Source organism: Arvicanthis niloticus, chromosome 12 (assembly GCF_011762505.2).
Source record: "Arvicanthis niloticus isolate mArvNil1 chromosome 12, mArvNil1.pat.X, whole genome shotgun sequence".
NCBI classification, from domain to species: domain Eukaryota; kingdom Metazoa; phylum Chordata; class Mammalia; order Rodentia; family Muridae; genus Arvicanthis; species Arvicanthis niloticus.
Genome location: NC_047669.1, coordinates 41,930,367 through 41,944,751, shown reverse-complemented (window position 1 = coordinate 41,944,751; position 14,385 = coordinate 41,930,367). Strand labels below are relative to the sequence as shown.

General features: G+C 42.1%; 1 protein-coding gene across 3 annotated transcripts in view; it reads left to right on the top strand.

The window, feature by feature from the left end:
- Window positions 1-14,385, top strand: part of Cmss1 (cms1 ribosomal small subunit homolog) — a 302,972-nt gene that overhangs the window by 226,524 nt on the left and 62,063 nt on the right. Inside the window, exon 1 of one of the 3 annotated variants that reach the window (XM_076943034.1) lies at window positions 12,740-12,887. The exons of the other annotated variants lie outside the window; for them this stretch is intronic. The gene's annotated coding sequence lies outside the window, so the exon portion shown is untranslated. Of the gene's footprint in view, window positions 1-12,739; window positions 12,888-14,385 lie in introns of those variants that run through there. 3 annotated transcript variants of the gene reach the window in all.

Here is a 14,385-nt window from a genome sequence, read left to right as displayed (position 1 = left end):
GTGTATCCTTTAAGCAGCCCTGACAAGGTATTTCCTGGAGATTAATGACAGTCTGAGTTAATGGGCTGAAGGAGGGCCATTAATCCCTTGCACAAAGGTAGTTCTGAAAGTAGAAATGAGAAACAACCGCTGGGTCAAGGGCACTGGATCCCAGGAGATGTCTCAGAAGATCAGTTACTTTCCGGAAAGCCATCCTAACTACTGTTCTCAGCTGCTTCTCCACAGGGCAGAGCTCTGCCTCCGGCTGTCGCCAGCCTAGCACGCAAGGAGTGTTTTGTAACTGGTTTGTAATCTTTCCTTTCATCAGACAGACCTTTGTGTTTTTAATAAATAGATGTGTCTTCCCACAGAGAACTCAGCAATACTATCATCTTTAGAGGTCATTCTTCACTCGCACCTTTTACTATCACAAACATGATAGATGGGTGGAGCTGTGTTTAGGAATCGGGAAACCAAGGCAAACAACTATACAAAAACAGTTCTGTGTGCTACACATAAGATGCACAGGAGGATCTGAAATGTGAACAGTTAGGTGGGTTTGATTACATCAATAAATCAGACAAGCAAATTATATGTTTGCAGGTATATATATATATATATATATATATATATATATATATATATATTTCCACAGATTCCAGACCAGCCCAGGCTTGACTAGTTTTGAGTGTATGCTAATCTAGCCAGGTTTGGTAATCTCAGGATTAGGCAAGGTATAATATTAATATTACCTCCCTCCAAAAAAAAAGTCTCTTAGATGCCAGAAAGGCATAGAAACAGGTGGGTGGGTGGGTGGGTGGGTAGGTAGGTAGGTAGGTAGGTAGGTAGGTAGATTATAGATATAGATAAAGATATAAAATCAGATGTTTCACCAAGAAACTCCTTGGGGTCTATAGAACAGTTGATATCTGCAGAACGTCTGTCTTCATTCATGCACCTCTCTGTTAGTGTATGTTTCTGGTAAGGGTTTCAGGATCCAGAAGCTTGCCCCCTTTCCCTGGGTGAGATGCTGCTCACCTTTCCACTTGTGTGTCAGCTTCCCTGGGAATTCTAGAAAACACCTTAAACCCCATTCAGTGCATAAAGTTGTTCTCACCTAAGACTTTGATGGTTGCAGTATACTTTCATATATTTGAAACAATTATGTTATTTTTCTGCTTAGGAAATATTTATAAATTTGCTGATTAATAAGATGATGGACTGTTGATAAGGTAAACTAAACTAAGAAAAATGTTTTCTGGTCAATTAAGTAAAATGTACAAATACAAAAGTTCCACTAAAATAATGACCAGAGAGAGAGAGGCAGACTGGTTGTTAAACATGCGTACTGCTCTTGCAGAGGATACAGGTTTAATACCCAGCACCCGGAAGCCAGCTTACAACCACCTCCAGTTCCAGAGGTTCTGATGTAACACACACACACACACACACACACACACACACACACACATCCCAAATGGTGACTTGTATCTTGCCACTAACAGGTATCTGATCTAATGATGAAGCTGTCATCCTCTGGATGTGGAGACAGACCAGAATTTGTAGCTACCTTTTCAAACTGGTAGTGCTCCTGTTATAGCAATACATGTGCAGATGAAGATCATTATATTATTCCATACTATTAAATAATTCTTACTTTATATGCACTTAGCTATGGCAGACCTAGTTGGACTTTTCAATTGAAGTTGCCTAGCATAAAGGAACTATGCAGATGTAGTTGGAGACATAACTAAATTATGTGCCAAGATAACTAGATTATTTAGGTAATAATTACAGCCTTGTGATTTTATCTGGGAATGTAACTAAGTGCCCGGGGGGGTTGAGTTGACATTCCCCTTCCTTCAGTAGGCACATTGCTTTCTTTGGACACTTCGTTGGTAGTAAAATGTCCTGGTCACTTTGCTTACTCTGGGAGCAGCAATCCCACTATGATTTGAACTGGTCTTTTCCGTCTACTGTTATTAAATACTGGCAGGTATTTAACGCATCTGCACACCTGTTCTGAACCCTGACCCAGTTATTAAGTGATGAGATAGTAAAGCCTGCGACCTTGTGTGTATAAATGCTCTCCTTCTGAATAGGAAAAGAACTGAATAAAACCTGTGGGAGTGCCTTGTTTCAAAAGGAGTAATTTACCAATCCAGCACTAACATCCTTCCGAGGTAGCATTACATAAATAATGACTGCCGGGCAGGAAGAGTCATTTCCTATTCTGGAATAAATTGAACACATTTGAGATTTTTACTGTCTATTCAGAACCCTCTGGGCTGTGAGGCTGTAAATTATCACCTATTTCAGTATGGAACTTCCATTATACAATTTAAATTTTATGACAGAAGTGAGCAAGAGAATGATAATTTATTTTTTTAATGTAACTTGCATAAAACCAGAGATTCTCAAGGAAAGAAAGGGGTATTTCTACTCTTTAACATTCATCAAGGAAGTTTCAGGTTTGTTTTTAAGAGTTGGATTCCTGGGGATTTTCTTAGTGCCCCAAACATGAAATTTTGCTTTCTAAACTCATACCTGTTGTCAGGTGCGTAGAGTCTGGAGCCGTGGTCATAATTTAGGCTCCAAAGAAAGCACCTTTCATGTGCTTCACTGACCACCCAGGGCTTCTTCAGATGGTTCAGAAAATCTAAATTTTTGTTTGTGTGTTTTATAGCATATACCATTAATCAGCTTCTCAGAAGAGCCTAGTATATCGTATATTCACACTGGACTACTTAGACCCAAGCAATAGATAGAATCATGATAGTTTTCTGTGTTAGCAATGATGGTGATGCTAGCACCTGATTATTAAGTACTTTTATGCCATATATGCTCCCTGTCTTATGTCTCCCCTTTATTGCTCTCAGCAAAGGCAGGTTTAGTTATTATCTCCATTTTGTAGTTCAGAAAACTGAAGCCTTTGAGGTTAAGTAGTTGTTGAAGCTGGAACAGAACTGAAGTGGGAAGCCAGAGCTGCCATCTGGGAGAGTCCATGCTCCCAGGCATCATACACCACGATGATGAACTCACCCATTTACTGGTTTCATTCTGATTTTGATTTTGTGTGGCATTCATATATTTTCAACTCAAACAGTCCTTTCTCTGTTCTAATGGTTGGGCATGGCTCCATATCTGGATGCTAATATGTTACAATTCCAAGATCAACAGCAGGCTGTAGAATCAAGAATAGTGTTTGGCACATCATTTGTTTGTAACATAAGTAAGCAAAGGAACAAGCATACCCTTCCAGGCTTGGCTAGGGCCTTCTTTTGTGATATCCCTACACCGAGTACAGTGTGTGGTATTAGTGGCTACAACATTGGTGGTTTTGATCTTCATAGATGAGTCAGGCATGTAGTAATGTCTGGCTAGGAAAATCAGATCAAATTTATTTGTGACTGTTTTTGAGAAGCCAGCAGCCTTTGGCCAATTTCTTAACAGGAGAGCAGTGACTTGAAGAAAAAGAAAAATTGCATAGATCTTTGCCCCAGGATTTTTTCATTGGACGGTGTTTTATAAGTCAGTATTACACCCAAAGTATTTCAAGTTGAATTTCCAGGGATTCTGAAGGCTGATAAATTTTACTATCTCTTAAAAACACTGGCAAATTTCTTTGCCAACAGTTTCCTCTGCCTCAGTTTTTCATCTGAGAACAAGGTGGGTAAACGTCATCAGACATTTCTCAGATATTCTTTTTCCTTTGTTTTAGCATCCTGATTTAGGGGGTGTGGGGATAGAGGGAGGAGACAGAGGGAGGGAGGGAGATATCTGACTTTTTCCTTTTTCTTACTTTTTTTATTGATTCTTTTTGGATTTCACATCGTGCACCCCAGTTCCACTCATCTCCCCTCACCTACACATCCACCCTCTGCCCTTGCAACCACTACCACAAGAAATACATAAACATTTAAAAATGAAAAAATAAAAAAAACAAAAACAAAACCATCTCAGCATGGAAGCTGTGGTGTGGCATAGTGTGTCCCAGGTCTTTATTTGCAAATATTCATTGCAATGAGTGATTGGTTTGATTCAAAGCTTCTGGCTTCTGCTACATGATCAATACTAGATCCTTACCAGGACTCCTCTAATATATCATAATATTGCCCAGTGTCATGGTCCTGCAGCTTTGGATTTGCAGGATCACCCCTTTCATGTGCTTTAGCATTTCATAGATAGGGAAACGGTGGGATGGGCCGACTCATAACCTTGAACCTGGGCATGGGTGCTAACTGGGTTGGTCAGCTCGCAAGCTCTCGAGCACTTCCCCAGCTAGCTCACCCAGTGCCAACTCTCCCACTCTCATACCCTGAGAGCTCTGCCGTCCTATCCAGGTGAGATGCTGGGCCCATTCTCCCTAGTACTGCAGCCGATGAGGAACAGGACCAGCTCTCCTACTCCATGACCCTGGGGCTAGCTCTCCTGCCTGCTGCAGGTGGCCAGCAGGATGTGGGGGTGTCTCTCTCACCCACAGCACCTCACAGCAGATAAGCGGTGTGGCCAGCTCTCCTATGCTCATGCCCTCAGGGCCAGCTTACCTGTACCGTGCCACCAGGACCAGCTTCACTATGCTTCCCAGGTAGGGTGCAGGGTCTGCTCTGCTCTCCTGAGAGCTACAGCCAAGGATGGATGTTGCCATCCCTGCACAGCCCTCAGACATCAACATGTTCCCAGGCAGCAGCCCAAACTAGGGAAGCCCAAATGGTCTTTGGTGGTAATATGAGCCATAGACATCTACACCTGCTGCTGAAGCCATGGACCCAGACATGTCCCTTACTGGCAACACAGACTGGACTTCACCATGATCTCAGGTGGCAGTGCAGGCTCCTCACATCAGGTTACTCCTCTGTGTCATCTGCTCTCCAGTTCCACCTCTCTTATTGCACAAACCATTCTGTTTCTCTCCCATCTCTCCACCACGTTTGCACATCGTAGTGGCTCCCAGTGTAGGGGGACATGTGTCAGATGCGTGCGCCTATGAGTGCCTTCCACCTGCCCTTGCAGCATGTGGCATATGGACTGGATCCTGGCTTCTCTCAATTAAGATTTTTTTTTATTTTATATGTACAGTGTTTTACCTATATGAACAACTGTGCACCACATGCACACAGTGCCTGCGGAGGTCAGAACAGGGTGCTGGATCCATGGAACTAGCATTACAGGTGGTTATAAGCTGCCATGTATGTTCTGGGAACTGAACTCTGGATCTTCTGTGAGAGCAAGCTACCAAATCATCCCTCCAGCCCCCTAGCTTTTCTCCAAATGAAAACAAACCTGTTCAAGAACTCCATTGTATCAACACCAAAGCAAGAATACGATGTTTGAAGCTTAAGGCAAAGAGCTCTCAGTATTCAGTCACACAGATCTTTAAGATATACTTTGCCAACAGTAAAGTTTACCTTTCAGATAACATTCAATTCTGTAAATCCTGACAACACAGGAGATCACAGATGCCACCATTACAGTCAAGGCCTACAGAAGTTCCATCACCCCAAAAACAGCCCCTCTCACCCCTTTACAGAAACTGTTCCACTCGGTCCTGAAGCTAGCAGTCACTGATCTGTCTCTGTCCCTGTAGCTTTTCATTTACTACAGAGCCATGTAACTGCACTTACTCGGAGTGTGGCTTCCTGAGTCTGGATTGTTTTCCTTAGCCTAGCGCAGCTGGGGTTTGTCCATGCTGCTGTATTGTTATTGCTATAGAGTAATTCACCCTGAAGCTGTACTGTAGTTTGATTATTCATTCACAAGTAGAAGGGTGAATTGTTTCAAGTTTGAGGCACTGACAATGCAACTGCTAGAAACATGACTACTCAGTCATGAGTATGCAAGTTGGCTGTTAGGTTAGAACGCATCAAATTCTAGAATCACTGGGGAAGGAAATGGCTACCCTATTCTGCGGCAACAAACACACCTGTAACCACCAGGGTGCTACATGCCTGTTATCCCAACACTCAGGTGGCTGAGGCAGGAGGATCATGTGTTTTGGGCCAGCCTGGAAGTCCCTGCCCCTAAAACATCTCTTCAAAAATGTTTGACTCCCCCACCACACTCACAAATGCAATCAAAAATGGAGTCCTTAATAACCCCCCTCCAGAACCACTTTTGGAGGTGTTGGTGGCCCTGCGCATTCTTGCTGGAAAACTAGTTACCACAGTAGCACAGTTTCCATGCCCACTTTCCCATTCACTCCTACAACCCCACGTGGCCTGTACCAACAGCATTTGTCCTCCCTCACCTTCGGAGTTCACATGATCTTATATGTCTACCTCTCACCATTGGGGGCGGGGGCAGGGAGGCAAGGGCATGCCTTTTAGCAATAGTGCTATTTGCCAATCTAAAATCATAATTATGAAGAAAGGCTCCCTACAAAGTATGGCTTTTCTTTGGACTCACGCCTAAATGTGGCTCATCTTACAGAGGCCAGCTCTACCATACACAGATTGGTTGGGCCAGGTACACAGAATATCCATTGATCCCTTTAGTTTTTTTCCCAACATGACTTAATATAGTATGACAATGTGTTATTGGGGCCACTAATGTCACTTAGTGCAGTCATCAACACTGGAGCCATCAATGTCATCTAATGTAGCTCTGATGTCAGTTAGGCTAAGAGCTCTCACTCCCAGCACTTAGGTGCTGGGATAACAGGCATGTACCACCATGCTAGCTAGAAGAAATCGTTTGTTGAGGCAGAACAGAGGAGCCATTTCCTTCCTCAGTGATTTGATGCTTTCTAACCTAACAGCCAACTAGCATATGACTGAGTGGTAATATTTCTAGCAGTTTCATTTGTAATTGCCTCAAACTTGAATTACACACACACACACACAATTAATATGATTTAGCAGGCTGTGCATCAACCTATGCTGGTCTGGAAACTTGCTCATCTGCTGCAACATAGACCAGAAATTGATGTAAGCATTTTGGAACTTTTACAGCAGTTTGACATTACTACAGAATCTTAGCCTGTGATCCTCATTTTCGAAAAAAAAAATTATTATAGTCAATGATAAATCGACGGACAAGGATGAAATTTTTGTTTTATGCCACTGGAAGGTGAAAAGCACAAGTATAATATGCTTTTCAAGTGCTAACTTACAAACAAGTCTCAAAATGTAGACTCAGTTCTAGGGTAGAGCCTGTTATTCTGTGTGTCAAGTGATACCCACAGTGATCCTCTGCCAGCAGACGTGAGGAGTGGAAAATGAGAGGACTTTACACTGTATGTAAACATTGTCTTTGTTTAGTTGGTTTAAGCATACATCCGAATTTAGTAAGTGTTCCACGAACGACATCAAGACAGCATCTCTGTAAGGTGGAGCCTTGCTTTGGGTTATTGTTGGTAAGAAGCTGGGCCCGCTAGCCTGCTGCACATGACGCAGTATTGTCAGTCCCCTCTGATTAACAGGGACAGGGAAGTTCAGTACATAGATGGTTGACCAAATCCCAACCTACCTGTCCCCCTGAACTAGGAGACTGCTTGTATATAATATTCTAGGTTACGGACCAGTGTGCCTCATGTCTTATAAATGAATGAGTCCTTTACATCAAACTTCTGCAGCTTGATCCTGTCAGAGAAAATCCCACTTCCCAGGAAACTCTTCAATCCTGGGTATGTGCACGCTGTTGATTACCTATTTCCTTTTTTTTTTTTTTTTTTTTTTTTTTTTTTTTTTTTTTTTTTTTTTTTTTTTTGCCCAAGTATCGGATGTCACCGTATCTTTTTGTTGAATCTCCTAAGTTGCATGAATCTATCTTTTGAACTGATGGAATAGACAGCTCTGATTTGGGTGCATGCACATGTAGGACACTTGCAGTAGATGGGGCAGGGGGTGGGGGACCCGTATTTTAGAAGAATTTGCAGATGCTAGGCTTAAGATAACTTGGAAAATTTTTGCTTTACTTTGCTTTGCCTTGCTTCCTTTCTTTCCACTCTGTACCTTTAAGTAGAGGTGCGATTCACAGAGGATAAACTCTTCCCATCTCTGACAGTTCAAATGGGAAGTCACAGTTCCATATTGTCACACAGCCCCATTTGCCTTATGGTGTCCTCAACAGTCATGAGAAATAGAACATAAAGGATAGTCTTAATGGGCAGTAGCGCAAATACTTAAACACTATACTAGCTCAAGCCAAAGGCTATAAATCTATTATGTAATAGAACTAAAATTTGTCCAAACAAAAAAATATAGTAGAAATGACTGATACTTTAAAAACAAGTCCTAAATAATATTAATTAGATTTAAAGAATAACTTTTTGTCTTTTGTTTGTTTGATGTGAAATAGTCTTCAAGACTTCACAAGTCCAGTCTTTATTTCATGCCTTGCCCCAACGTGAACTTATGTTTTAATTGTTAACAAAAAAAGAATAATAAGAATCGTTTTTAATTTTGAACTATTAACTGCACCTGCCTAGGATCTAAAACTAAAGTGGAAAACATAAGGCTTAACCCCACATGCTCCCTGATCAAGTGCAGAGTTTCTTAAAATAGTCTCATGTGGAGATATGAGAAGCAGCTGGTGTCACTGGTGTCCCCAGGAGCAACCTGGCAGGGTCACACTGCTGTACAGACACAGTCCTGTCTCAGGACCAGGTGCAGAAGCTCCAAGGACATGCACAGAAGCAGCTTCACTTCATTATATTCCCTTCATTATATTATACAATTATTAATTTATTATATTAATTAACTATATTATTTATATTTATTATTACATTTATAGCACTTTGCTGTGAACTCCTAATTCCAGTTTTGTGGCCATGACACCCCCAGATCCATCTTGATGATCTGGCATCTCCAGTCTCACCCACAAACTGGTTAGAAATTCATCAAAAAAGAATTAATAAAAGTACAAAAGGAGAAGGAAGAAAGGAAACGCCGAATGAAGTCTGGTGACTTGGTCACAGTTAACAGTAGCTAGTGCTGGCTCTGTGTGCTGCCACACACACAGTTCGCTGTATTAGTTAGCAGCTGTGGTAGTGTCTGAAGGTATTTCCTTCACGGGGCAGCAGAGACATTTAAACGGACTAAATGAGGAAGCCAGGTGAGCAGGACAGTTCATCTCTGCTAGCCTCAGGAGCAGTGGGCCAGGCTCCTCCCATTCCCATGCCCTCCCACCATGATGGGCTGATCCCTTAAACTGCAAACCAAAATAAATACTTCCCTTAAGTTTCTTCCATCAGGTATTTTGTGACAAGGAAAGTAACCAATACAGCTTTCTCCCAAATGTCATCAGAAAGGCCGACATCCACTCGCACACTGCTCTGCTCAGCAGGCTGCCCTGTTCTGCAGCCTGGTTCTCTTAGCACTATCCTTGTGTACAGGGGTTGGTCTGTTTGTTTGTGGTTTTGTTTTCTTGTTCTGGTTTTCTTTTTTTTTCCTGATAAGGATCCCATCTGTCCTCCCCCAGAAGCAGGATCAAGAAGAGGTGAGTTGGTGTTTTACATTGCTAAACTGATGGTATTAATCACCAGTTTAAATCCCATTTGCTTTTACATGGAGATGAATAGCTAACATGACCTTGTCACAAATGGTGTCAGGCTTTTTTTTTTTCAATCCTGAAAGATGTGATAATGATGTTTATTGTTATCAGAATATTTTTGTTTCGTTATAATAGTACAAGAGGTTAAGCTCAGAATTAACCATCCTAGTTACCTAGAGTCTACAATGAAAATGCAGTAGCCTTCTTTAGTAAGGAGGCTGATTTTTTTTTTTCAAGAGCCAGGGGGAAAACTCTGGTCTAAGGAAAATGGAGACAGCCAGGATGGATTGATAGGTGTTGAACCCTCCCTGCTGGTATAGTTTCCAGTTTGCCAATGCCATCTCCAGCCAGTAGGTAGCCAGGGTGTGTGCATTCATGTTGAAAAATTAGAATTTTCTAACCTTTCACTTAAAAATTATTCTGAGGGCCTACATCAGACTGAAAACTAATTGGACTAACCCCCTTAAGTACCTAAATCCTAGTTAGTGATCTGCTGATCCAGAGATGACACTGTGGAATACCAACCTTCCCTGACACGTAGGATCAAGTGGTTCATATATGATTTCCATGAACAAAACAGACGTTCCATAGGTGTGACATTGTAACATAACATTTCCATAGCCACGGCGGGCAGCAGCAGTGAGGCTCTTGCTGTATGGACACAGTGATCGACTGTCACATGGGCACACTGTGAATATCTGTCCAGAGGATAATCCTGATTTCTAAGAAACAGGTTTTGCTCTAAAGTGTTCCTTAAGGACTTCCTTGTCCAGCCCAGTTCTGAAAAAAGCAGATTGTCAGTAAGTGAACCTTTCGTCTAGCATCTTTGACTTGGTCCAGACTTCAACATCTCCTCATGATCCTCAAGTGTGTGTGCAAAATGTATATTCCAGCTTGCTTATTTGATGCTGAGATGGTCTCTGGGATTGTTTCCATATCTTATAGATACTAAATGACCCCTTTCAGAATAGCACTGGGTCTGTTCTAATGAGAAATAGGGTGACAATACTTAAACCTGGTAAACAATATGCAGAGTACACCACGAGTAGTTAAATTACCAGTAATTTCCTTCTACAGAGATGCTCAGAGCATTTGCCTCATTGACTGTTGCACCCTTAATAACCCATGTGGGGCCTAGGACCAAGGCATTCCAATTGTTATGAATGAGTTAACAACTGAGAGAACAAGTCAAGTGCTTTACCATAAAAGTGTTACCCCCCCCCCATAAGGAGGAAATAGCATTGTTCTTTGCTCAGTGTGAATAGTTACTAAATACTTGTAATCACTAATTCTAGGCCACAGAAAATAAACAGCTTTAAATACTTTAATGCATTGGGTTAGGCAAAGCATATTTGCTTGATAATGAAATTTTATTTTGGGTTAAGATAAAGAATAATATGAACTCCATTCTGAAGGAAAGAATGAAAGGCTCACTTATTTGGGGATTTCCTATCCTCTGACCTGCCCAACTCTTGGCAAGTCATACTCTCAGCCTCTCCAAATACATCATCCTCTTGAAGCCACGATAAAATTATCTAGTTACAGTGCTTCTGCCTGAGGCTAGTTCTCGACTGAAATTCTAGTTGAGTGAAGTTTAAAAAGAGACAATTATACATGAGCCTTAGTAGATGCTGAAGCCTGCGGGTAAATCAGAGTCCTTTCTTCATAACCAGCGCTTGCTTCTCTTGGCCCTGGTATTTTTTGAGTGGTTTTCCATTGGCTGTAATCAGAATCCAAACCCCACATCACTTTGGGAAATTACACAGGAAAGTCTCCTCAGAGGACATATGTGTTAATTACGCTGGATATTTGTTTTTAGAAAGTGAAAATAGCAAGTTAAAATTATTGATGCTTCTGGAAAATGTCAATAACCCCCACCCCTGAAAACAAAAAAAAAGAAAAAAGAAAACCTCTCTCATCTTGCTGATGCTGAGTTTTAAAGTTAAGCACAAGTAAAATTTCCCAAGCGTCATCTAATGACTACAGAGGTACCTAGTTACTTGGGATATTTGATTTTAAGGGGTTGACAGATAGGCCTGTGCCATCACAGTAAGGCACTTTATCTGCAGCAATAGCATTATACAGCACATCTCATTTACCACGGAACCTGAGACTGCAGTTTGGCAATATTTGCATTGTACCTGTACTAATGTTTCCTGACACTATTATTTTAAAGATGTGGTATCAGTCACTATGAAGGGAAAGAGTGCATAAAATTCCTGAGCATCCTAAGTGAGCATCCACCTCAGTTAAATGCACTCTTATTCTGTATACAAAATTTCCCAGCCATCCAACGTATTACATGATGCTCCCATTGAGCACATGAAAGCAGAGCTACCACGGTATTCTGTACAGCAGACTGGAGTCATTTCTCCTGGACATTCACCCAGTGCTCTATGTGGTGAGCTACAGTACAAGTCCAGAACAAGTATCGCTGGAGACCTTTTAAACCTTAAATTCCAAAACCTGCTCTGTTCTCAGGCCCCCAATCCAATCCTAACATCACAGAAATAAATGTGAACCAAGTAGAAAGAACATATTTTAGTCATCATCTGAAGATGCTAATCTCTGCTACTGTGTCTCATGAAGAGGGAACTCCTTCTCTGACCCGGCAACTTCTTCATTTTCATCGCAGGGTGATTCTGAAACTGTATGCCGATCATTTGTATTTATAAAACCCAACCACCAGCAAGAAAAGCCATGCACCCAAACCTCTCTTAGTACTTTTTACCATCTCTCTCACTCTTAAGAGGATAATAATTTAACATTTCCTTTAAATTTTCTTTCACTGCCCACAATGTAACAAAACTCGCCAGCAGAATGGGCCGCATATTTTAGCCTGAAAGTGATCCTTTGTAAAGTTTGAATCATACCTGAGACTTCCTCCCTCCTCTTGCATAATACCCCAAGGATCTTGCTTCTGGGGAGCATTTGACCATTCTCAGCTATTAGATAACACAAAAACATCTCAAGGCCCTTCTCAAGCAGGACAAGGACACTTAGCTTACCGTGCAGGTGCCTGTGCTTGGTCACGCCTGGCAGTTCTCTCTTCTGATCCCTGTCAAAATCCAGCAGTGGAGCCTGAGCACCCAACAGCGTTTTCTTTTCTTTTTGGGCGCCCTCTCGCTATATGTTTTGTGGGTCTCAAAGTCACGGAGCGTGTGTAACCAGGGACCAGGGATGGTTCTGCAAAAGGGCCGCAGCAGGGAGCCCAGCACTGAGTGGGCCCAAACACTAAATATAACCTTCTTTCCTTGCCGGGCAATGTCCTTCATACTCTGAAGACAGGCGACCTTGCCGAAACGTTCAGCCCACAGCTTCACCAGTCTCCACTGAAGAGGGGCTAGCTGAACTGGGCGACAAGATTAAGTGACCCTAAGGCCAAAAGCCTGCCCACAGCAGAGGAGTAGAGACAGGTATCGGCTCTCGGAGTGTGTCTGCCTGTGTGTTCAAGGGTGTTTGTGTACTTGCATGCCTGTGCCCAGCAGCTGCTCTCCAGATTAAAAGACACCACTCATTGGCAGACATCTCTGAAATCTCCTCCTGGGTCATTTCAAACTCATGCGCATATCCTGGATGAAGAGAGAACTGCTGGGCACAGCCTAGGACACCTTCTCTGCTGCGTTGCTGCCTCAAGTCCACTGCGAGCCATAAACAGCCACACCAGCACATTAGGAGCAGATGCCCAGATAGATATTAGGTTGCCCCTGATTTTGTACCCTGCAGCTGTGAACTGATGGAGGCTTTGCTTGAGATTTAAGTCACAAAGCTGTGACCCTTATTTGACAGCCATAACCCAAGGCACTGTGTTCAGACATCCACTATTATTAACGCGGTGTTGCTCTTTAATCTGAATGCCTGTCCACTCCATTTAGTGTTACAGAAGACAGGGGTGGGGGCGGGGGCGGGCAGACTGCTAAGAAAACCCAACAGCAACACGCAAATGTATAATGCACTCTTACTGTTATTATATGTTATTTAGGTGTTCGTGAAATTTCATATTTCAGAGTACTGAAATTAAAAGGCTCAATGTAATTTTCCCTAGTTGGTATCACTTGTTCGGGTGGGGTCTGGATGGGATGGAGGAGCTTGTTCATTTACACAAATACACACTGCAGCACTAATTAGATAACATATCTGCCTCACACTCCTGCCAGCTGCCTAAAGTCCAGCTTGTGTGTGATCTTATTTAATCCCCATGGCATCCTTCTAAATGAACCTCATTCCTAAGCTCAACTGAGAAAGTCAAAGGCGACAGTCATCAAGTAACTGCCCAGACCTTACAGATAGATGACAGAGACTACATTGGGAATTCAAAATGGGATTCGAGTCCCTCTAAAGAAACCATGTTCTCTCTCTCTCTCTCTCTCTCTCTCTCTCTCTCTCTCTCTCTCTCTCTCTGTGTGTGTGTGTGTGTGTGTGTGTGTGTGTGTGTGGACAACTTGTGAGAATCCATTTCTCCTACCATGTAGGTTTGAGGGATCAGATTCAGCACCTTTGTCCTCTGAGCCATCTCACCAGCCCCATGCTCTCTATTTTTAATTAATAGCACTGAAATGAGTTCAGACTCACAGAAAGTTTATGTAACATAATCTATACTAATTCTCTACTTGTAACACTTGATATTGGCATCTTCCCTCCCCTACCTGTACATTGATTGTATGTGTGCATTGTTTCCTGAATTGATTTATATGCTTCAGTATTGTTATCCTGAAAGTCAAGTAAGTATATACAGATGTACAATCCTAACAGTTTGTCAATTGGACCTAGCCTGTTTCACTGAAAATAAGGTCTCCATGGTTTATCTGTATTGTAGCCTGCCTGTACTGGAGTCTCCTGTATAATCACTGCATAACAATCAAAATCAGTAAATTAACATAGACTAAGGTCTAATCCATTAATCCCATTTGAGTC